The sequence below is a fragment of the Solanum dulcamara genome, chromosome 1 (assembly GCF_947179165.1).
Source record: "Solanum dulcamara chromosome 1, daSolDulc1.2, whole genome shotgun sequence".
In the NCBI taxonomy this organism is placed as follows: Eukaryota; Viridiplantae; Streptophyta; class Magnoliopsida; order Solanales; family Solanaceae; genus Solanum; species Solanum dulcamara.
In genome coordinates, this window is record NC_077237.1 from 82,120,667 (window position 1) to 82,146,436 (window position 25,770).

The 25,770-nt window shown below is 35.5% G+C and overlaps 1 long non-coding RNA gene across 2 annotated transcripts; it reads left to right on the plus strand.

Annotated features, from left to right (window-relative positions):
* Window positions 1-1,367: 1,367 nt before the first annotated feature.
* LOC129880219 (uncharacterized) lies at window positions 1,368-24,132 on the plus strand. 2 transcript variants are annotated; one of them, XR_008765347.1, is made up of 5 exons: window positions 1,368-1,526; window positions 1,625-1,707; window positions 11,674-11,733; window positions 14,903-14,964; window positions 22,862-24,132. It is a non-coding gene; the product is annotated as an uncharacterized LOC129880219 (long non-coding RNA). The 2 variants fall into 2 exon arrangements; XR_008765346.1 differs by lacking the exon at window positions 22,862-24,132 and having other exon boundaries at window positions 1,374-1,526; window positions 14,903-15,559.
* The last annotated feature ends 1,638 nt before the right edge of the window (window positions 24,133-25,770 follow it).

Genomic DNA, 25,770 nt, shown 5'->3' on the forward strand with positions numbered 1-25,770 from the left:
GCTGTAATCAGTAAAGTCTGTGGGCCTACCTTTAATTGCAGCCAAGCAATTGACTTTTCTCAATATCGCTCTTATTTTCATTTTCCACCATGAGAAATTAGTCCCATTGAATTTCTCAACAAACTCTGTTGTACTCGACATTGTTATTTGCTTCACACCCTTCTAGATTATTTTTAAATATTTTTTGCGAACAATCGTGATAAACTGTACCGTCACAGAAATTTACTATTCACGTGAATAATACTTTTCACCAAATTTTACTATTCACGAAAATTTACTATTCACAAATAGTACCTTTGCATAAAACAGACAGAATAACCGAGGGCTCTGATACCACTGTTGGGGGGAGGAAGCACTACAACTAAAGTTTGATATGATAATAAGTAATGAAAATAAATTGGACACGAGAATTTTACGTGGAAACTACTCAAACAGATAAAGGGGAAAAACCACGGGGTAAAAGGTCTTAATATGATAATATGAGAGTACACTGCTCTCAAATACAAGGAGAAAATAAGAATTAACACTTCTCTCTTGTAAAAGGAACAACTCACTAAAGAGGACACTCAAGACTATAATATTTATCTTGGTGTATAATTTTTTGGTGGTCTCACTCTTTTGGATTGTATTTTTTTTGAGATAATCTAAATGAGGGCTAGAGGCCTCTATTTATAGAAAACTAGAAACACTTAAAATTCGCGTAAAATCCGCCTATTGCACCTTCCTTTTTGACTATGTGTTCAAAACGCATTTTGTTCCCTTTTTGACTAAGCATTCAAAATACGTTTTGTTCCCTTTTTACTACGCGTTCAAAACAGATTTTATAGTATTTGACTATCTTGCAAAATCTTGCTATGTTTGATAAATAAGAAAATTTATCTTTATATTTAGCAATATAAGATCTAATTAATAGTCCGTTTGGGTGGGCTTTAAGTTGGTTTTGACCAACTTAAAATCCCTTTTTAGCTTTTGGACGTATTTGCATAATGCTAACTTTTAAGCCATAAAGTTCTTAAAGTCAGTCAAAAATGAAAAGTTAGGATTCCTAACTTTTTTTTACTAAGTGCTTAAAGTCATTTTCTTTGACAATGGAAATTACTTTTATATCCCTTATATTTTAACTAAATTTCCAAACTACCATTTTTATTCTTTTAACCTTAAAATTCACATCATTTTTCCTATTTAAGTACTTTTATCCAAACATTCAACTGCTTATTTATAAAAATAACTTTCAGCACTTTAAAGTTATAAAAAAATTTTATACATAAAAATTATTTTTTTTAAGCCCATCCAAACGGACTCTAAGCATAATATTTAGGTAGATATTCCTTATTTTGTTATTACAAACAAATAATGTAATGCAAGTGCACCCTAGGTTCCATATGAGGTTTATGTGTATGTGACACTTACAACAACAAAGGGAAATTAAAAATCCTTTCCCCTATAATGTGAGTTTGGAGAAAAGGGGCTCACAGTGAGTCTACCGGATCACGGCGGCATTAGTCCTATTTCCGGCAGCTTTAAAGGTTAGTCTTTTTTTTTAAAGGTGAGATTTTGAAATGATCTTGTACAAGTTTTACCAAATCAATACTTGTTTTATGTTATTTATCACTCTATAACCTAGATTTTTGATATCAAATGCGTTGGAATTTCACATATCAAGGATTCAATCAACAACCCTAAAAGGGGAGATTTGGACCTTAAAAGGTAATTCTAAGTAACCCAGCTATTTACATATTACTATTATTGTAAGTATTAAGAGCTTTCATTGTAATTTATGGATTAGTGTTGGGGAAATTAATGGATTTGTTGAGAATGGTTTTATTTGGGTGTGAACTGTTGGAAAATTATGATTTAATTTATTAAAAATATTAGACTCGAGCTATGTGCGGACAATAGAACATATCCCGTGTATTTTCATAGGTGGGGGGTCTGGTGAGCTATGTGCGACATTAATAAAGAATATATTAGGACTATATATGTATTAGTACCAAAAAGACATGTGCGGTTGATTGAATTTTTTATGTGTTTATATTGTTGTTTGATAATGGTGATGATTTATCTACTCAATTCAGTTTGATAGAAATTTTGAATGGTGTATCATTTCGTGACTACTTGCTTTAAGTGTATATATATATATTATTTTTTTTCCGATCATACAAATTTTGTTAGTAGTTTTTAATTTCAGTATAATTTTTAGTTATAGATGTATACTTTAGTTTTCTGTAAGTTATTGAGCAAACTATTTATCAAATAAACGCACAGGTTTGTCTACTCAATTCAGTTTGGAGAAGCCATTGTGAAATATTATATAAAATGGCTTAAATTTTTTTTCTTCTTTTGGAGTAAAGTACTGTATAATACCAAAAGTGAAACAATTTAAGAACATGTTACTAGACAAGAGTCCAGTAATCAGTTCAAGCTCAAAAGACAAAAATAACTAACCATCCTAGTGATGCCTTACACATGGTAACAATTCAAATCTTCCAGCCACTTTGCAATTTGAAATTTGCTCCTAGCCTTGAAATTAATCTCATAGATAATGATTCTGGTCAGTAGTTTTGGTTGTCTGAATATTCTCACGCTTCTCTCCTTCCAGATATGGTACACTTCTCTTGCTAACATCTTGTCCACCCGAGTTGTTGGATTTCTACCTTTAGCCATTCTTTCTGCCCAAGAGAGTCCTTCATCCCATTGCATTGGATCTCTGAAATGTGGAGTAATTTCTTCCAAACATATGCTGAGACGTCACATTCAAAACATAAGTGTTCAATACTTTAATCTTTCTGTTCACACAGAGGGCATCCCAGTTGTGTAGTAACTCCCCATTTGTGTAATATGCCCCTGGTGGTAAGCCTCTTATGAGCAGCCAATTGGAGAACAAAAATCCATCTAGATAGTCCTAAGTTGTTGCAAATCAATTTCCTCCAAGACACCTTTTGATATTGACTCTGAGTTCAGTGTAGAAACGCTTAGTGAATAATGAATTCATAGTCAGTATATCAGCTACATCATAACCTGCTTGAGTAATGTACTTAGTGGCTTGCAATTTTTTTTAAAAATAATCCAGGATGCCTATTTTGGCACCTCCTCCAACAGGTTCTTTTTTTTTCCATAGTAGCAATAAATCCATCTAACCCACTGTTTATCCTTCTTATTACAAATGTTTCAGAGCTCTTTGCTTATTGCTGCTTTGTTTCAGATGGTAATATCCAAAATGTTTAGGCCCCTTAGAGCCTTCTTTGACAAGTCAGAACCACCGGTCCACAAAAAGTTTCTACAAGTAGCCTCAATCACTTCCACTACCTTCTTTGGAAGGACAAAGATTTGAACCCAGAATACTTGGATAAAGAATAAAACAGATTTGATTAGCTAAGCTCTCTATGCATAGGAAAGAAATATATTGGTCTAGGACTTCATCCTGTTGAGGTTCTTATCCATCAGAAGTTGACATGTACAACGGAGGCTCTTTTTGAGCTGAGGGGCACACCCAAATATCTTAAAGGTACCTCACCTTTGCTAAAACCCAGTACAACTTGGATCTTCTGTTGAACATGAGGAAGCATTTCAACATAGTATATGGAGCTTTTGGATGGATTTGTGATAAATAAGACCAGAAGCTCTAGAAAAATCCTGGAACTGATACATCTTGCACTGCACCTATTACTTTTGGTCCAATAGTGTGCCATTTTTAAAAAATAGAAAACATCATATCCATCGCTTCCTTGGGCTTAAGGTCAGCACAATATTTTAGAGCCTATGTTACTTCCTCAGAACTTATAGGAGCTATATGGTGCAACTGTTGTTTTTGTCAACACAGGACACCTATTCATGATGCGAGGTTCTATAACTGGCAATTCACTAGTGTTGGAATGCAACTATTGTTTATACAATCTCCTTTTTTCCTCATCAATCTCTCCCTAGTCTATATGTTTCTTCCCGTATTCATCACCAACCTTTTAATATGATTTTGGTCAATTCTATTTTTGATACTTGCATGAAAATATGTAGAGTTCGAGTCAACACCCTTGATTTTTGTCTTAGCAAGCTTTCTTCCACCATGATTCATTTCTTCAGATTCAATTTTAGTTCCTTTTCTTGGGCAAACCCTTCCCAACCATCATACTTGTGCCTCATGTTTTATATCTTGATGCCAATCTTAGGATACAGAGCTGTATTTAGCTGTTTGAGTTTGACTTTTAGTTTTTTTAATTTCTTCCAAATTTTCCAAAGGAGGAGGAGCACTTGGTTACCTTTCGTAGTATAGTGAACAAGACTCAGATAGACCATATGTACTTTAGGAGGGGTGATAAAGGTCTTTGTAAAGACGGTAAGGTTATCCCGAATGAGAATCTTACGATCCTACATAAGCTTTTGGTGATGGATTTCGAGATCTAAAGTGAAAAGAAGAAGAAGGTTGTGGATTGACTGGCCAATGATCAAATAGGGTAGCTTGACTATGACTAGTGCCTTGTAGATAGGAAATAAGTTGATAGATATAGGGGCTTTAGGGAGTAGTGGGGATGTGTATGTGGGTTAAGACTGCTAGTTGCATTAAGGAAGTAGCTAGACGTGCTCATGGTCTTGAGAGGATGTTTTGAGGGGGGGCATTGAAGGGACTAGTGGTGGAATGGAGAGGTCCAGGGGAAGGTGGTGGCAAAGAAGGTGTCATATGCAAAGTTGGTGATAAGTAAAGATGAGGAAGAGAAGCGGATGAATAAGTGAAGGTATATGATAGCAAAGAAGCAGGCTAATTTAGCGGTTACTGCGGCAAAATGAAAGCTTTTGAACACTTGCATGTGTAATTAGGGGACAAGAGAGGGGATAAAAAGTTACATAAGCTAGCTAAGGTAAGAGATAGGAGGGTACGTGACCTAAATCAAGTGAAGTGCATTAAAAATGAGGATGATAAAGTATTCGTAGAGGAGGCACTCAGCAGCAAAAGCTAGTAAGTAGGTTTTTCTCTGCAAGAACAATCTTTACTTTCTTTATACTTTATAATATAAGGCCCTTAAACGATTGTAAATGGCTTGGTACCTGCCCCATACAACAATGTCGATCTAACCTCCACTCTATAAAACTCACTTTTGAGTTTCAACGGTACCTTTTTATCCCACAAGACTCCAAAGGCAAGCCTCAACTTCATCCATGCCGTACCAATACGATGTGTGATATCATCATCGATATCCCCACTCCGAATTATAGACCCAAAATATTTGAAATTGTTTCTCTTGGAGATAATTTGTGTGTCAATACTTACTTCCACGCCTACCTTATGCATCGCATCATTGAATTTGCACTCCACATACGCTGTCTTGGTCCTACTCAACCTGAATCCTTTAGTCTCCAAAGTTTTTCTACACACCTACAACTTAGCATTAACTCTATTGTGCGTCTTATCAATAAGTACTATATCATCCGCCAATAACATATACCATGACACTTCATCTTGGATGTCTCGCGTCAATTCATCCATCACCAAGGAAAATAAAAATGGACTAAGAGTTGGTCCTTGTTGTAACTCCATCTCCACAAAAAAGTGCTTCGAGTCTCCTCCCACCGTTCTTATCCGCGTTTTAGCTCCTCCATGCATGTCCTTTTGTCGCCCTAATTTAGGCCACCGAAACACCTCTTGCCTTTAGGCATCAACACAAGACTTCCCTCGGTACTTTGTCATAGGCCTTCTCTAGGTCAATGAATACTATATGTAAGTCCCTCTTTCTTTCTCGATATTTCTCCATTAGTCTCCTCACAAGATGGATGGCTCTAATACTAATAGGTTGATAAAAGAAGATGGGACATTCAATTAGGTTTAAATTATGACCTTTTCGCTGTTAAGCTTTTTAACTCTGAAAAATTATATATATAGTATAACATAAATTTACTTGTAAGATTAGTAAAATAAGACAAAAGATTCAACTAGGTTTAAATTGTGACTTTTTACCTGTTAAACGCGATTTGCAAAGGCTATAATATTGCGGAGACTTCGTTATAGTTATCATGTGAATAAGGGAAGACAGAAGATTCAACTACAGGTTTACATTGTGACCTTTTTTGGCCACTAAATTTAACTCACAAAAATATTAGTATGAGATAATTAAATTATATATGTGGTCGTTGTTCGTTCTTTCATTTTTTGCTTATACTAATAGAATTTCGGATACCCTTAATAATGGGAAGACGAGGATAATGGACATGAAAATTGTGTCAATGAATTAACTTAACGTAAAAGCCAACGACCTTTCTTTTATTGATAGCGAAACTTGATTGACAGACACTAAGAATTGATTCGGAGAAAGACAATTCGTTAATTAGGTTTAAATTGTGACCTTTAAACAATTATACTTAACGCGACAAAACTCTCCCTCTGTCCCAATTTTTGTGATGTTGTTTGACTTGACATGGAGTTTAAGAAAGAAAGAAAGACTTTTGAAATTTGTGGTCTAAAACAAATCATATGTCCCTCTCTGGTTTATACGGATAGACATTAGCTAGAAAGGACTGGATAAATTTAAATATGGATCTCAAGAAGATTAAAATTTAACTTAGCTACCATAACATGTGGAAATATCATCAGAGTACAAATGTATATTTTCATTTAATAAAACAAATTAGTAAAGACAATCTGCAACTAATTCCTCTTCTTCTCGAGTACTTTTCATAAAATGAATGAAATTTCTCATTTTCTTTCCCCTCTATGTGTAAGCGCATTGATTTGATCAGTGTTTTGTGCAATTATTTCATATTGATTTGCCTCAAAATCAATATAGAAAATTTTCAATGTGAGTCTAATGAGAGGTTGGTGGGTATCGCACCATAACAAAAACTAATTCTATGCAAGATTTAATATTTAATATATTTTAATGCAACACAAAATTTCTACTGAATATCATTTATTTCAAAATTGGAGAAACTAATAATGTGCTTCTATAAGCGCTGCAACAACTACAATCATACACAAATCACCATTTCATATGCAATAAATATTTATATTTTTAAAAATTTAACCATTACATTGATTGTTTTTAACCAATATTAAATGTTGCTTGTTCCAATCTTTAATTTTGTTATTACTCTCTGACTATCTCTTGTGGATACTAGATTTAAACCACACTAAATCATTTTCTTAATAAGAAAAGTTTGACTAAAAAAATTGGTTAGGATAAGACCGGAGCCATAAACCGCATATATTTCAAAATGATAATATCTAATTTGGTATCTGATGCACCCTCATTTAGTTTTATGCCATAATAGTTATGGTGGCAACTAAGAATCCTCTAATTCAAACTATTCAAAAACTTACACAATCTGAATTCCCCCTATAAATAGAAGCCAATCCTAGGCAAAGAAACTCACAACAACAAAGTCATTTGATCCCCCATATCCAAACAAACACATTTCTCCTCATCGTCCTCATCTTTAGCCATGTCGAGAACAAAAGTGAAGTTTGCTTTGATTGAAAATAAGACTAAGAGGAAAGCCTCGTACATGCTAAGACAAAAAGAGTTATTTAAAAGAGCTCATGAACTCAGCACACTTTGTGGTGTTGAAATGGCTATAGTCATCTATAGTCCTTACCACAACCAACCTGATTTGTTTCCAAATTATGCTACTGCATTCAATACCTTTAAAAGGTTTAGTGAGCTTTCAGTGTTAGATCAATCAAATCACATGATGACGGGAGAAGAGTTAATGAAGCAAAAGAATGAGGAGCTGGAGAAACAAATACATAAGGTAAGGAAAGAAAACAGGGCCAAGGAGTGCACAAATAAGATGCATGAAGTATTGAAGGGAAATGTTATTCCTACTGACGAAGAGGGTTCCACATTGAATGCCCATCAACCTATGGTACGTGATAGGGTCAACGTTGAGGAGCCAAGGGCTCCTTTGTTGGAAACAACTGGGGCTCCAGTATCGATAATTCCTTCTGTGGCTCCATCGACGGTTCCTGGTGCGACCAACTTCAAAGGGCCAAGTGCTCATCTGTTGGTCCCTGTTGTGGATCCAATATCGGTGGATCCAACATCGATGGTTCCTTATGCGGATCCATCGATGGTTCCTTATGCGGATCCATCGATGGTTCCTTCAACCGCTCCTGCTCAAGTGCCCAAACCATTGTGTCATGTGGTGGCTCCTCAAACTGTTCCTCTTGTAGACCCTTTGAGGTTTCCTTCTCCTCTCTCTCCTTCATTTTCTTTAAAAATGTTTCCTTCAATGGTTGTACAAATGTGTCCTCCATTATCTCAAGAAAGTGCTTTTAGAAGGGCTCCTAGAAGGGCGGCCCCTCCAATGCCTCCAACAACAATGGCTTCTCCAATACCTTCACCAATAATGACTTTTCCAAAGTCTTGCTCGGAGCCATCGATGGTTTCTTCAGCCGCTCCTGTTCAAATGCCCAAACCAATGTGTGATCTTGTGGCTCCTTTGAGGAGTCCTCAAACGGTTCCTCTTGTAGACCCTTCGAGATTTTCTCCTCCTCCCTCTCCTTCATTTTCTTTAAAAATGTTTCCTCCAATGTTTTTACAACCGTATCCTCCATTACCTCAAGAAATGGCTTTTAGAAGGGCTCCTAGAATGGCCCCTCCAATGCCTCCAACAACAATGGCTTCTCCAATAACTTCACCAATAATGACTCCTCCAATCCCAATGCATAACTATCAAAACTACTCCGTTGGCTTTCCACAGAGTCCTGAATTGTCTGATATGCTGGACGGGAATGATGATGATGTAATGACTTCAATTGATGATCCATCTTTCAACAATATTAATGTTCAAGATCCAAACCACCACAACAATTTATAAGGATCTAGGACTAGTATGTCTCTTTTAATTAGCATAGTTTTGTAGGTTCGTGTTGTCCTATGGACTATTTGTGTCTTTTGCTGTTTTCCATATCTAAGTTGTGTTATAGGACTCTCCATATCTCTTTCCCCGTGTCTGTCTTTCTTTTCCAAAGTTCGTTGTTTCATTAACTTATTAAATATATGGTCAATTTTTGTTTTAAATGTTTACTAGATACTTATATATTTATTTGCGCCTTTATTATTGTTGTTAATGATGATGTTGTTGTTGTTAGTATGTTTTCCAAAAATGACCTCTTACACTTCAAAAATCTAACAAACCAGTTTACGTGTCGGGTAAATCTTCATTCTGGAACTTTCTAGTGTAAACTAATACAGCGACATGCCTAGTGTAGATCCACAAAGTGGAAAGATGTAACTTATAACACATCTAAAATTTAAAATAGAGTAGATATCAAAAAGACCTATTTAACATCCATCTAATTAAAAAGAAGAAGGTGATAGTCCAAGATCATTAATTTCATGGCTTTATTAAGTTAAGAAATGTCAGTATTCTGTTTTAAGTTATTGTCTAGAATTGATTTATGCACTCCAAAAACTTAAAGTTGTATTAACTCTTTTATGTTTTGGTTTCATTTTTCTCATTTTTTTTGTCCTCCCTTTGTGAAGTCGAGAGATCCATTTCATGTACGCGGTCTATTGGAAAAAATCAATGTATCACCATAAAAAGTAGGCTTTTCCTATTTACTTAGCATTTGAAAGGCACAAACATTGAGAAGAAGAAACCAAAAATGGGGTGGGGAGGAAAGATGGCTTTTCCTATTTTGCGTAGGATTTGAAAGGCACAAACATTGAGAAAAAGAAACCAAAAAATGGGGTGGAGAGTAAAGATGATAATATATTTGTAAGTGAAATTTGAACCATTACAATTAATAATAGTCCTAATTTGGTGAAAAACAGAGATTTACAGATACTCCAAGGTTACCAAGGCATGTTGGTCAAGGCTATAAATATATAAAAGAAATAGGTGCTTGCAATATGGTTAGGCCACGTGGCATGCTAATAACAAAGCACTTGATAATTTTAGGTCAAGTTATGTACTCCCCTGTTTCAATTTGTTTGTCATGTTTGATTTGGCATGGAGTTTAAGAGAGTAAATAAGACTCTTGAATTTTGTGGTCTTAAATTGAATTTCCAATGACTAAAGATTGTCATGCTCAATTCACTTGAGGTGAAAGTTGGTTCTCTTATAAGCTTTTGTGTGTATGCAAAGTTCACAACTTGTGACACTCGTTATACTAGAAATCAAATTTCTCGGACAAGAGCTGAATGAAATTCAAAACTTGAACAACGGTACTGAAGTTCAGTTCTAGAAATTTAAATTTCAGGACATTATCATGAAATTCAGTTGTAGAAAGATTAAACCTCAGACCATTTGAGCTGTCACGAACTCACAATTCAATCAAAAAGAAAATTTTCTTAACTTCAAGAAAAAATTCCTAACCTTGATGGAAATTTCCTACACACTCTTATGTATTATATTAGGGTTTTAAGGGGAATTTTCGCATATAGCCACTCAAAAATACCTTAATTATGCTCCATAACTATAGTTTGCTAATTACAATTCGTAGCTATAGTTATAACAACTGTTGTATAATTTGCGCAACATTTGTATACGTTTGAATAATTCCTTATACAGTTCGCAGTTTTTGTATAATGTTTGTATATTTCGCTATACAATTCAATTCGCGCACAACGTTTGTATAAATCGCGCGAATTATACAAAACTCAAACTGTAATTACAGCTAGATATTTGCCGCGAACCATAATTATTTCAAACTATAGCTATGTTAGCTAATTAACTAGTATATTTTTGCTTATCCGCGTAATTTTCCCTTTTTTATTTTATTCTATTTACTTTTTTCTGTCCTAATTTATATGAAAGGGTTCTGAGTATGAGGGTCAAAACTAAAGTTTTGACTATAAATTCAGGTATAAAGTCTTCCCATTTTGTAAAAAATAAAATGTAGATACTTGAAACTTCTACGAGATGTACTACAAGTCGACGAAATGCTAATGCTTTAAAATATTTTAAAAAGTTAAAGAAAATTATACTCCAAAGAGAAAACAGTTTGATCCCCATACTAATCAATGTTATCAAAAGCAAAAGGCGCAAAAAGACTCTAAGGTCTGTTGGGGCTTTAAGTGCAAATATAGTGTGGACTTTAATGTAAAAAAGCGCAAATAGAAAAGAATACAATATATATATATATATATATATGTTTAGTTCTAGACTAGCCTAAATACAGTATGAATAACAAATGTATGGACAATGAAATTGAATTTGTTTTAAAGATAAAATGTAATGCCAATTGTTTAGTGTCGCCTCTTTAGTAAACACTTATTCAAAAGAAAAAGTTTATCTTAGACACTGAAGCTCACATAAAGTGAGACGAAACACTCAACATGTTTTAAGCCCCGCTTCAGGGCTTAATTGTGCCTCTGACAACACTGGTACTAATACCTTCACATAAAATAGAATTGCTCTACCACGTCAGTTATATTTCAAACAAAAATCTTAAGTGTATATTAGTGATTATCATTCAATTTCTATCTAGGGAAAAGGGTTATATGCCCTCTTGTCGTTAAAAAAGATTTAATATTACTATTTGTTATATTATCCGTTCATACATATTCATAATGTTATATTATCAGTTTATATAGTATGCCTTTAATGTTATTAAAGTGGCTCAAATTTGTCAACATGATAAAGTAAAAATGGACGGAGTATTAATATTAGAGATACTACTTTGCTATTACAAATAATGTAATGTAACCCGATTTTTAATATCAAATTCATTGGAATTGCTAGATATCAAGGATTCTATTAACAACTCTAAGAGGGTAAGGTTTTGAGATTCGGACCTTAAAGGTAATTCTAACCCATGGGATTTACATATTAGTATTATTGTAATGTATTAAGAACCTTGGTTGTGTTTAATTAGTTGTGGGTGTTGATTCAATTAAATCTTAGTATTAGGTGTTAATAACAATTGGGAAAACTGATGGATTTATTGTGAATACTTTAATTTGGGTGTCATGATCAATCACAAATGAACTATTGGGAAACTCTGATTTAATTCATAAAAAAATATTAGTACCCAAGCTAGGTGCAAACATTGCAACATACCCAGTGTATTTCCACAGATGGGGTTTGGTGAGCTATTTGCAAACATTATTGAAGAATATATTGGGACTAAATATTTATTAAAAATATATATATAAGTACCAAAAAACAATGTGCAGCTGATTGAATTTTGTGTTTATATTTATGTTTGATGACAGTGATGGTTTATCGAGAAAATGATCAAAATGGTCCTTATTGTAGGGGGTTTGAAGTGTTATGGTCTTGATATATATTACTTAACTGAAATAATCCTCCATGTATGTAAAATGTGATCGTTTTGTTCCTAAGCCCTAAAACATAACAATTGCTGTTAAACTTTAACCATGAAATTTTAAAAGTTACCTTTTCTCACTGTTAGAAACCCGGCGCGTGATATTTGCCGATTAAATTGGGTTTCCCAATGGATGATTTGTGAAGGGGGCTCAGAAATTATCTCTGAAACGGCTGGCTGTGGATTGAACTTGGGATTGGATTGGTGTTCATCGGCATCATGGTGGATCTTCTGACGTTGACCCCATTGATGCCGCCATAAAAATCTAGAGCTTCGTTGAAGAAATTCGATGAATTTTTTTTCTCTTTCTCAAAATGGAGCTTTTTATTCACAAATCATACCTCAACTATTGCCAAAAAAAGAAGAAAGATTCTTATGACCTTAACAAATTATGTATTAGAAAAGTGGGCTTTTTTAAAGTTTGTCGAACGAGGAGGGAGGGCGGCCGGACAAGGGTTAAAACTTTAGTGAATTTGACTATTATGGTGCAATTACTGTTTAGAAGTTTTGGATTTGGTTTCTGTAATGTTGTTTTAATGTTACTTTGAAATAATTAGTTAGCTTTTTTTAATTACCATAATATTGATTAGTTTTGTTTGTGTAAATTTGAGTCAATTTTTGCTTTTCTGCTTATTATGGAAGTGATGAAACGAAGAGAGGCGGAAGAAGGGAAGAATGGAGAAGACAACTGTTTTGCATTTTTTCGTTAAATTTAACGGCAACCGTTATGTTTTAGGGTTTAGGACCAAAACGATCATATTTTCATATATGGAGCACTATTTCAGTTAAGTAGTATATATCAAGTACCATAACACTTCAAACCCCCTACATTAAGGATCATTTTGATCATTTTCTCATGGTTTATCCACATATTCAATTTGACAAAAAATTTCTATGGATTAATCCAGAGAAAAGAAGTATCTGTCATTTCGTGACTACTTGCTTTAACTTTTTCTCTATAAGTTATTGAGCAAGATTATTTATCAAATAAACCCACAATTTTGACTTATTTAGTTGTTCTTTTTTTATGCTGGAGGCTCTTCATATATACTTTATTGCTTTATTTTGTAGATATGTATATCTATATATTTGTATTTTTTTTTTGTACTATGATTTCTGTTATTAGTTATTACTCTTTGTACTTTCAGTATTCTATTCTATCTGTGTTACTTGCGTTATTTGCTTTTCTCATATTGCTTTGTACTTCCTGTCGTATCTGACTTCTTCTATGCTTTTATTGAGCGGAGGGTCTCTCGAAAACAGCCGTCCTACCTTGGTAGGAGTCAGGTCTGCGTACACTTTACCCTCCCCAGACCCCGCGTTGTGGGATTTCACTGGGTTGTTGTTGTTTTTGTTGTAGTGATCAAAGTGACTGATATTAAATCAATAAAAGCTATTGGAGAAGCCATTGTGAAGTATTGTTTAAAATGACTTTTTTTTTCATTTTTGGTATACCAACATGGGGTGAAAATGTTACTGGACAACAGTCCTAGTAACCACTACGATTTGACACACGCACAAAAATCATTGAAAATCACTTAGAAACAAGGTGACAAACCAAGTGAACCCTGCACATGATTTGACAGATTGCATCTTGCTCAAAAGCAAGCACTGGCACCTCTTCGAATAATTGAGAGTTTGAGACAGTCAGAAATGTAGGTATGAAACTAAACCCTAAGTCAAGGACTTTATATAACGAATGGAGTAAATATTATTTATTAATTTACTATTGGTTATCAGTTAACCTGTTAAGAAAAAACTTCAACCCATTAGAACTGATAACCTGATATGAAAAAAATAATCAAAACTGTTAACGAAACCGCTAAATCAATAACCTATTACCGATACATCAATAATTTTTTTCGATTCGGTTTATTGGTTTCGGTTCTGTTCGGTTTTGAACAACCTACATCACATTCAAAAAATAAGTGTGCAATACTTTACTCTTTTCTGTTCACACAGTGGGCATCCCAGTTCTGTAGTAACTCCCCATTTATGTAATCTGTCCCGGGTAGTAAGTCTCTTATGAGCAGCCAATTGGAGAACAAAAATCCATCTATGTAGTCCTAAGTTGTTGCAAATCAATTTCCTCCAAGACACCTTCTGATATTGACCTCTGAGTTCAGTGTAGAAAGCTTAGTGGAGAATGAACTCATAGTCAGTATGTCAGCTACATCATAACCTGCTTGAGTAAAGTACTTAGTGGCTTGCAATTTTTTTTGAATAATCTAGGATGCCTGTTTTGGCACCTTCTCCAACAGGTTCTTATTCTTTCCATTGTAGCAATAAATCCATCTAACCTAAAGTTTATCCTTCTTATTGCAAATGTTTCAGAGATGTTTGCTTATTGCTGCTTTGTTCCAGATGGTAATATCCAAAATGTTTAGGCTCCCGGCTGATTTAGGAAGGCAAATCCTATCCCAGGACGATATAGCCTTCTTTGACAAGTCAGTACCACTAGTCCACAAAAAAATTCTTCAACTAGTCTCAAATCATCTTCACTACTTTCTTTGGGAGGACAAATATTTGAGCCCAGAAAAGTTGGATAAAGAATAAAACAGATTTGATTAGCTGAGCTCTTCCTTAATAAGAAAGAAATATATTGGTCTAGGACTTAATCCTGTTGTGGATCTTATCCAGCAGGGGTTGACATCATACAATGGAGACTTTCTTTGAGCTGAGGTGCAGACCCAAATATCAGAAAGGTAGTTCACCTTTGCTAAAACCCAATGCATCTTGGATCTCCAGTTGAACATGAGGATGTATTCCAACACTATATATGGAGCTTTTTGGATGGATTTGCAATAAACCCAGAAGCTCTAGAGAAATTCCGGAAATTATGCAACAAAAGTTGCACTAATATGACATCTCCTCTACAGAAAAGGAGGTCATCTGCAAAGCCTAGTTCGACTAAATTCATCTTGCTATATTTTGGATGGAAATTGAACCAAGGCTGATCACTTAATAGCTTTAAAGATCTACTAAGGTATTCCATGACTAAGACAAAAAGAAAGCAGATAAGGGATCACCTTGTCTGAGATCCTTTTTAGAATCAAAGGGAATAGTGGGCTGACCATTGATTAACAATGGAGTAAGAGACAACCTGAACACACGTCATAATCCAGTCTATAAACCCCTTAGGAAAGTGTAAGGCAATAAGGATTTGTTCAAGGAAAACTTATTCCATAGAGTTGTAGGCTTTTTGCATGTCGATCTTTAACATGCATCGAGGAGAAACACCTTTCTCCTCACCCCTTCACAAGTTAATGATTTAAGAGTGTATTATCAGTGATGATCTTACCAGGTACAAAAGTAGCATGACTAGGATCTTTTAAACTATCCATTACAGATTGGATCCTTTAACTAAGAGCCTTGGAAATTAATTTGTATATCATGGTATTACAAGATATAGGTCTATATTCTTTAATAGAGGAGGGCTGTCGTACCTTGGGGATGAGGGCAACAGTGGTGCGATTGATGGCTTTGAACATACTTCTGGGCTGGAATACATTTTGTACTGCACTTATTACTTCTGGTTCAATAGTGTGCCAGTTTTTTTTAAAAAAGAAAACAAGATCATATACATCGTATCCTTGGGTCTTGAGGTCAGCACAATCTTTTAGAGCCGATGTTACTTCCTCAAAGCTTATAGGAGCTATATGGTGTAACTGTTGTTCCCTTGTCAGCACATGACTGCTATTCATGATGCTAGGGTCTATAACAATCATTTCACTAGTGTTGGAACCTAACAATTATTTATAGAATCCTGTTATCTCCTCCTCAATTTCCCCATAGTCTCTGTGATTCTTCCCTTTTTTGTCACCAATCTTTTAATATGATTTTGGCCAATTCTAATTTTGATACTTGCATGAAACTTTGAAGAGTTTTGAGTCACCCAAACCTAGCCATTGCACCCTTGATTTCTGTCTGAGGATGCTCTCATCCACCATGATCCATTTCTTCATATTCAGTTTTAGGTCCTTTTCTTGGGCAAACAGTTCCTGATCATCATACCTGTCCCTCATGTTTTGTATCTTGATGTCAATCTTAGGACAAGCAGTGGTATTTAGCTGTTTGAGTTTGACTTTTGTTTCTTTAATTTCTTCCAAATTTTCTCCATTAGGCAACCTGTTACATGAATCTCCCATACTTGTCTGACAATTTCCCGAAAGTCACAATGATTTGCTAGATGGTTTAAGAATTTAAATGGCCTAACTCCCCCCAATTGGTGGTCTTCAAGATTGACACATAACAAACAATGATATGAGAAGTTAGGTTCGTTCACCACCACATTCAGATGAGACCATTGAGATAGCCAAATATGGTTTACTACGGCTCTGTCTATTTTAATATGGACATGATTGGTTCGTCTATGTGTAAAATATTCCAATTGTTCTCATTTCTACAAGACTAGTTTTTGTCATGGGTTGTTCAAAGTCTCTGATTTCACTATCCATCACTTGCCTACCAAGTTTGTCTCCCCTTTGAGGACAACATAAAAGTCTCCCATAACTAACCAAGGATGGGACGCCATAGGATTTAATGTGTCAATTGCATCCCATATTCCTTTCCTATCCTCTATAATGTGTAAGCATAATCTGTAGTGAATTCAAAGTTGGTAGTGTGACCATTAATTTCCAATAGGCAGGGTATAACTGAGGATTGGCATGTAGGACTACAATATAAACCACTAATTGATTCCACAACAACTGAAGTCTTCCTCTGCCGGAATTCTTGTAGTTGTGATTCCATTCCCAACCAGGAGAAACTTTCTGGATTATTTTGCATGCCTTCTGTTGTTCACCCTGTGTTAACAAATAGCAATAATATCAATGTGCACTTTACATGTTACTTTTGCAAACTCTTTATGCTTAAACAACTTATTAAACCCTCAAACATTCCATGTGACTACCTTCATTTGGAAGGGTTTGGAGGTTTGGGGTTTTTACTACCACCACCTTTGCTACATTTTCCTATCTCAGCTCTATCAAAAGCCATTTGTATAGCCTACTGGCGAGTGTTTTCCATCAGAGGTTTGAAACCATTGGCAATATCAATTTGAGACTCATGAGCTGCAGTTATATGGACCCTTACTAGAAGATTTCCTTTTGGCCTGTGTCCATGTTTCCCATCCTTCTCCATTTGTGTAGTAGTAGAGTCAGGTGCAGGCTGAGTGGCCTCACCACTTTTAACCTGTTTCTCTGGCAGTCTCACCACTTTTAACCTGTTTCTCTGGCACAACAGGCATAAGATTGTCTTTTAGAAGTCCAAACTTGCTTGATTCTCTTAGGTGCCACCTTAGGGACTTCATCTTGTGTCTTTGTTTGAGGGGCCTACCATATATGTCAAATTTGGCAATAGGATTGGCAGTACTGGGGCTTTTAGTTATATTTGACATCTTGTTCAAACATTATGCCTTGAAGATCCATTACTTTGACTTGGGCAATGGGATAGTGACATTGATCTCAATTAGCACCCGAGCATAAGAAATCCTTTCAAGCTTAGTTGTACAGTCATTAACACATATAGGTGTTCTCAATACACTAGCAATCCTACTTGGGAACTTAGGACCCCACCAACTAAGTGGAAGATTGAGGAATCTCACCCATAAAGGGATGACTTTCAATACCTCATCCTTACTGAAACTGGCCACCCAAGTTTTAACAATGACATGCTTAGTATTGATTGTTTGAGGGCCAAAACCAAGTATTAAGCACCACAAAATAGCCCTCATTGTGGTAATAAACTTTAGGTTTCTGAGTGAACTTACCCTGGCTCTCAAGGAATCTAGTTGCAATTGCTATGGTTGGGGAATCCCAAATAACATACAGTATCATAGCACTTTTCCAAATTATAGATTCACTAGATATACTTACTCTTTGTTCAGTTGTCCTACTTTGACTCTATCCTTAAGCACAGGTGGTATGAATTGAAGATCCATACCTTTGGAAGGCATGGTGTTGCCCTCAAATAGAAACACCTAGGGTTTTTCAGTCCCATTTGTCTAACAATGAATTTCCTTTGTGACCCTGTAGCTCCACGAGGCTGTATTGATACTACAGTTCGAGGGGCTCGATCGGATCTACATTTTCCTTCTCAAAACATCGAGGAGTATTTGTCGATCCAACCTGTGCTGCCATCCCTAGTTGTGCAATCCAACCCAGGGGCCGAGTAACCATCGAAGAAATGGTCTTCTCCGGGTTTCCCCATTTGGGGGAGGGTAATTGCTTGAGCACTACATGACTAGGGTTCTCTGATCGACACAATGGTCTTCTCCGGGTTTGCCACTATGTGCACAACTAGCATTGTGGTTTAGGCTCTTGGTTTAACCTTCTTGTCATCGTTCTTCTCATCTTTCTTCGGCCAGCCTCGAGCACTTTCGGCTAGGCGTTGTCGTAGCTACGCTGCTAGATGTGCACATAGTGGAAAGTTGTTAACATGCATTGAGGCTGTAATAATATTTACGAAGAAGGGTCTAAAATGCCCTTTAACTATTTGAATTAGTATAAAATTATCCTCCGTTCATCTTTTGGCTTCAAATATATCCCTGACGTCAACCTTTTGGCTAAAAAATACCCTTATTTTTAACGGCCCACACTCATTAGGTTGATGGGAGGGCAATATTGTACCAAATCCCATAGTTTAAGGGTATTTTAGGCCGTATCCATTAAATAGTAATATCACCTTTCCACTCCTTCACTTTCTCTTTCTTCCACTTTTTTTTTCTTGGAATCTTGTCCACAATTTTAAATTTTATTTTTTTAAACTTATGAGAAATAAGGGAAAAAAAGGAAGAAAATAATGAGGACATTCATATAGAAATAATTAGTTCAATGGAAGATAATTTAATAGCATCTTTTCTTTTGTGTGTACCCAAAATTCAAAATAAACGAATAAAAAATAATCGTTTCTCCTATCCCCACCCTTACCCCCACCATGATAATAATATAAATTAAAAGAATATGAATATCTAGGTTTATTTCAAGTTTGAGTCTCTAATATCCTAATTAAGAATAAGAGATTAAAAAAGAATAAAAAGAGGGAATGAACAAGACAATTGGATAATTAACAGAAAATTTTATGTTAATAAAATATAATAGTATTTTTTTAAACGGATCCGTGGATTTTAGATGAATCCCCAGTTATGAATTGAGTATTAATCTAAAATAGACCAATAGAAAGATATCATGAAATTAATATTTTTTTAAATTTTATTTTCAAGCGTATTAGGTCAAAATATGAATTATATGTGATTTTTGTTATTTATTTGAAAATGTTTAAATTTGGACCAATTAGATTAGGCAACATAATAAATAAATAGTTAATGATTTTACGTTAGGGGAGTTATTAAAAATAAGGACAAATATGAGCCAAAGGGTTAATATCGGGAGTATTTTTGAGCCAAAAGGTTGACATTTGGAGGCCGAAAGGTGGATGGAGGATAGTTTTGTACCAATTCGAATAGTTGAGGGACATATTAGACCCTTTTCCGTAACATTTAAAATGGCTTGATTATATGTTTCATAGTCATTAGTTTACATTTATTTTAGCTCCGAATACAATTTTAGCATTAGGCAGGTTTCCTTGAATATTTTATGAAATATTAAAATATTTTAACATTTACCATTATAAACATGTAGAGAATTATAATAATGATGTAAAAAATGATAACTTAGGACGTTATTAAATATATTTGGTACATTGTGAGTAGAAGTAAAATGGTTGTTGCAATTTGTTGAACAATTAGATTTGTTGTGCTCAAATAGACAAGAAAATAATTTGCCACGATTTCTTTTTTAATATGGACTTCACATCTTGCGGGTTATTAGTAGGGTTAATAAAAGAAGACGGAAGATTCAACTAGGTTTAAATTGTGACCTTTTAACCATCAAGCTCAATTCAAAAGGCATGTGGTAGAGACTTCTTTATAGATGTCCGTGGATAAGGGGAGACGGAAGATTAAGCTATAGGTTTAAACTGTGACCTTTTTGGCCACTATATTTAACTCACAAAACTAATAGTATGAGATAATTAAATTACATATGTGGTCGATTTTCTTTCTTCTATTTTTTGCTTATAAGAGACTTTGTATACCCTTAATAATTGGAAGACAAGACGATAATTGACATGAAAGTTGTGTGAATGAATTAGCTTAATCTAAAAGCCAACACCTTTTCTTTTCTTGATAGCGAAACTTGATTGACTGACTAAGAATTGATTCGGAGAAATAAAATTAACTAATTATGTTTAAATTGTGACCTTTAAACAGTTAAACTCAGCGCGACAGAACTATAATATATGAAATAAACTTGATGAATTTTCATTTCCCTTCTACGGATCTGGTTTATACAGAAAAAAACATTACTTGAAAGAATCGGCTAAACTTAAATATGGATCTCAAGATGATTAAAATTTACTTGGGTACCATAAAGGGTGGAAATCTCATCATAGCAAAAATGTATATTTTCATTTAATAAAAAAATAAGTAAGATTATGTATCTAATTCCTCTTCTTCTTGAGTACTTTTCTTAAAATGAATAAAATTTCTCATTTTCTTTCCACACACTGTGTAAACACATTGATTTGATTAGTGTTTTGTGCAATTATTTCATATTGATTTGCCTCAAAATCAATTTAGAAAAAATTTCAATGTGAATCTAATAACAGGTTGGTGAGTATCGGGCACTAACACAAACTATTGTATGCAAGATTTATTTTTTAATATATTTGAAAGCAACATAAAATTTCTACCAAATATGATTTATTTTAAAATTGGAGAAACTAAGAGTGTGCTTCTATAAACGCTGCAACATATTTGTTATTACTCTATGACTGAAATGAGTAAGCAAACATATTTGTTATTACTCTATGACCATCTTCTGTGGATTCTATTTAGATTCAAACTACACTAATTTATTCTCCTAATAAGAAAAGGTAGACTAAAAAAAATTGGTCAGCATAAGACCGGAGCCATAAAATGCATATATTTCAAAATGATAATAATTTATTTGGTATTTAATGCACCCTCATTTAGTTTCATGTCGTATTAGTTACAGGTAGAAACTAAGAATCCTCTAATTCAAACTATTCAAAAATTTACAAATCCTATATCCCCGCTATAAATAGAAGCCAATCCTATGCAAAGAAGCTCACAACAGAAAAAAGCCATTTGATCCCCCATATCCAAACAAACACATTTCTCCTCCTCTTCCTCATCTTCAACCTATGGTTGGACCGATGGTACTTGGTGGGACCAGCTCTGAAGGGCCAAGGGATCCTTTGTTGGATACAGTTGGGGCTCCAGTATCGATGGTTCTTTCGGTGGTTCTAGCAATGGTTCCCGATGGGACCAACTTCCAGGGGCCAAATGCTCCTTTGTTGGTCCATGTTGTGGCTCCAATATCCATGGTTCCTTGTGCAGATCCATCAATGGTTCCTTCTGCTGCTCCTTCTCAACTTTCGGTGGCTCCTTTGATGATTCCTCAAACGGCTCCTCTTGTAGACCCTTCGAGGTTTCCTCCTCCTCCTCCTTCTGCTCCTTTTTCTTTACAAATGTTTCCTCCAATGGTTTTACAAATGTTTCCTCCAATGGTTTTACAAATGTTTCCTCCATTACCTCAACAAATGGCTTTTAGAAGGGCTCCTAGAATGACCCCTCCAGCAACAATGGCTTCCTCCAATACCTTCACCAATAATGACTCCTCCAAGGACAACACAAATGGACCCTTCAATGAATATTCCCCAAATGGGTGCATCAATGCCATTTAATAACTATCAAAACTACTCTGTTGGCTTTCCACATAGTCCTTCATTGTCTGAGATGCTGGCCTGAATGTTGATGATGTAATGACTTTAATTGATGATCCATCTTTCAACAACATTAATGTTCAAGACCCAAACCACAACAATTTATAAGGATCTAGTTCATGTTGTACCATGGACTATTTGTGTCTTTTACTGTTGTTCATGTCTAAGTTGTGTCATACAACTCTCCATATCTCTTTCCATGCGTCCTCATTTGAAGTGTCTGTCTGTTGTGTTCCATATTTTTTCTTCGGAGGTTGTCATTTTATTTACTTATTAAATCTATGGTCATTTTTTTTAATGTTTACTAGATACTTCTATATTTATTTGTGCCGTTATTACTATTATTGAAAATGTTGTTAGTATGGTTTCCAAAAATGACCTCTTTCATTTCAAAAATCTGTCAAATCAGTTTACGTATCGGGTAAATCTTCATTCTGGAACTTTCCCGTGTAAACTAATACAACAACAAAAACTTACCTAGTATAGTCCCACTAAGTGGGAAAGTGTAAACTTATAACACATCTAAAGTTGAAAATGAATTAAAAAGTGAAGCAGATTATCATAAAGACCTATTTAACATTCATGTAACCAAAAAAAAGAAGGTCTAAAATAGTTTTCATTTTAAAAAATCAAGATATAATTAATTATTTGTTTCTAATTATAAAGAAATGGATCTTGGGCCTAACTCAAATCTAAAAGTTAGTTCTTGGGGGAGGATTGTTCAAGTCTATATAATAAAACCACTCATCTCTTTTTCATCCAATATGAGACTTCTAACACCTACCTCACGCCCAGGATTGGATATCTGGCACACAAGCAAATTAATCTAGGGCCCCATCATAGCTAAACAACAATTGAGGTGGGTTCTGCTCTAATACCATGCAAAGAAATGGATCTTGGGTCTAACTTAACTACAAAAGTTAGTTTTTGAGCGGAGGATTGCCCAAGTCTGTATAAGGAGACCACCCATCCTTTTTTCATTCGATGTGGGACTGTTCAGCACCCATATCACGCCAAGGACTGGACATCTGGTTATTGATAGTATCTATAATTAGTTTCATTCAATATATTTATCGCGCGGGTACTAACAGTAGTTTTACAAGTTGGAATTGTTGAATCTTCATTTAAGCTCATTTATATCCGCATCATATGAAATAAAATAAAATAAAAGTAAAAAAATAAGTTGGATAAAGCAATTTTGAAGTGTTTGGATAAGACTTTCAAAAAATGCTCCGGGCACTTTTCCCAATGTTCTTCTCTCTCCTACTTCTTAGGAGGGTAGATCACCTTTTTTCTGGTAACTACCTCAGCCGAAAACTTTCTTTGTCATCTTCAGGCCAAGCTATCACCTTCTGTGTTAGTTTAAACCTTATTTCTTTCACTCTTCTCAGGTTTTAGAACCACAGACTAACATTGGTGAAGAAAGGATTTTCGTCCATGCTGGATTTAAATCTTTTGACATATCTAAGTCCAGTTCCAGGTCAGAAACATAGTTTGAATGGATTGAGCGCAGCAGGAATTTAATGAGGAAAATAACTCTAAGTCTTAAAGTCATGACTCATGAGATGGCTAGTCCAAGTTTTTATGGAAGCCTCAAAGGAGCAAAGAATGACAGTTAGGAGATGGAAAACAAAGGACCTCTTTACTGAATTCTTTTGCATTATTAAATACAATGAGCATGGTAGGTATATCAGTTTCATTGCATTACCGGGGGGTGGGGGGTGGGGGGGGACAAATCAATTATTATTACACCTGAGACTACATTGAAGGCTGGATGGTTGGCAATAGCTCAGAAAATTACAAAGTTCATCTGGGTCCCAGAAAGGGGTGAGGAAGCAGCAGTTATTAGAAAACATCAGGTCAAATCTTCTTTTCTTGAAGCCATCAGAAGCAATAAATGGTCGACAGAACCAATAAAAGGTTTGACACCGCAGATCACCAACTGCAAAATCAACTTCCCTGGAAACTCTACAGTCTCAGAAGAGGATGTGCTTGGAAGATGTATTGTGGGGAAATTTCTAGACCTTAGCCAAGAAACGCAACTCTGAATGAAGTACGGAGATGGGTTAGCATTATGTGGAAGTCATCTAACGGAATCAATGTATATGTTATGAATGACTCCCAGTTTCTGTCCGAGCTTCCATCTAGAAAGGAAGCAGAGCATGTCATCAATGGTGAGTGGAGATGGAAGAAATCCATATTGTCGCTAGAATGGTGGTCCCCCAATGTTGGATGCTGGCCGGAAGAGGTGACAAGAAGCTGGGTATGGATCCGTATTTATGCGTTGCCTCTTCATTTGTGGTTGCACAACACTTTCAAGCAGATCGGAGAGATGTGTGGGGGATGGATTGAAATAGAGGAGAAAACAACTCTCAAAAATCATCTGCGGTGGGCCAGAATCAAAGTTAGGGATGACGGAGCAGAAGTTCCAAGAGAGGTGGAGATAGAAAGTGACGGTTATATTTTCAAAATACCGATTTGGTGTGAGATTCCGGCAACCGTGAGAAAGAGAAAGATGATCAGAAAAGAGGACACCTTCAGACCACTGAGTAATAGAGTCATATATCTATATCTGAGAAACCTAGCACTATTTTGACTGATTTCACGCCAACACAGACTTTTGGGCACGTGAGCACTTCAACAGCTGGAGCAGACTTTAATAAAAGTACATGTGACAGTCACTTGGGCGGCTCAGGTTTGTTTAAATCAAAAAAACAAACCCTGAATGAAGAAATGGACCACAGAAGTAAAGTGGGCTATCGGTCTTAAAAAAATAAATCTTATGGGCCTGACCCAGCAACCCTTCTGATTTATAACAAAGTGTAAGGCAAAGGGGACCTTGATACGGTAGCACGTGCAGGCAGATTAAATGAGAAGAGGGGAAATTTGGGCCATAATCCAGTGGCCCAATTCGGCTCTAAAGAAGGGGAGGGGGAAAATGCAATGCAAAAGGCCCAGCAGACCCTTTTGTCGATGAAATACTAGCAAATCAGTTGAAAGAAGCGCAGACCTCTCAACACATCAGAGGAGAAAATATTTTTGACATCGTACCAAGGGATTTACAAAGCGAGAGAGCAGGGCTGGGTCAAGAGCTTCAGGACGAGAAGCACAGGGATGATGATGCTATGTCAGTCATTCAATTGGACAGTGGATTAGAGCTTGAAAATCATGCAGAACAAGGAAACAAAGAAGTGGGAGTTTTGAATGTTGAGGAAGCCATTCCTTTAAACTCCGTCGAATTACCAGAAAATTTTGAACCAACATCTGATCCTACAATCCATCTATGGGTTTGAGAGAACATCATTAACCTGGGAAAGGAATTTGGGATTCACTTTAGTGGCTGTTAAGAAATCGCAGAGGAATTGTTTATGAAGATAGATGGGAAAAGGCAAAGCTCAAATGAAGCAACAAAGGTCTAATGCTGATGACACCGAAATCGAAAGTCTCAAAGGAATTAAAGAATCTGGAAGTGGGAACAAAATTTTATAGCTTTGGCACAAGAAGTAGGGGGATGTAACATCGAGCCATCTCATGAAGGTTAACATTGTCTCATGGAATGTGAGGGGACTAAATAATGTCAGGAAAAGGCTGGTGATTAAAAGCCTGATACAAAATTGGAAGGCTGATGTATTTTGTTTCCATGAAACTAAATTGCAAGAGGATATTAGCTACATAGTGAGAGATTTATGGGCCAACAGATGGGT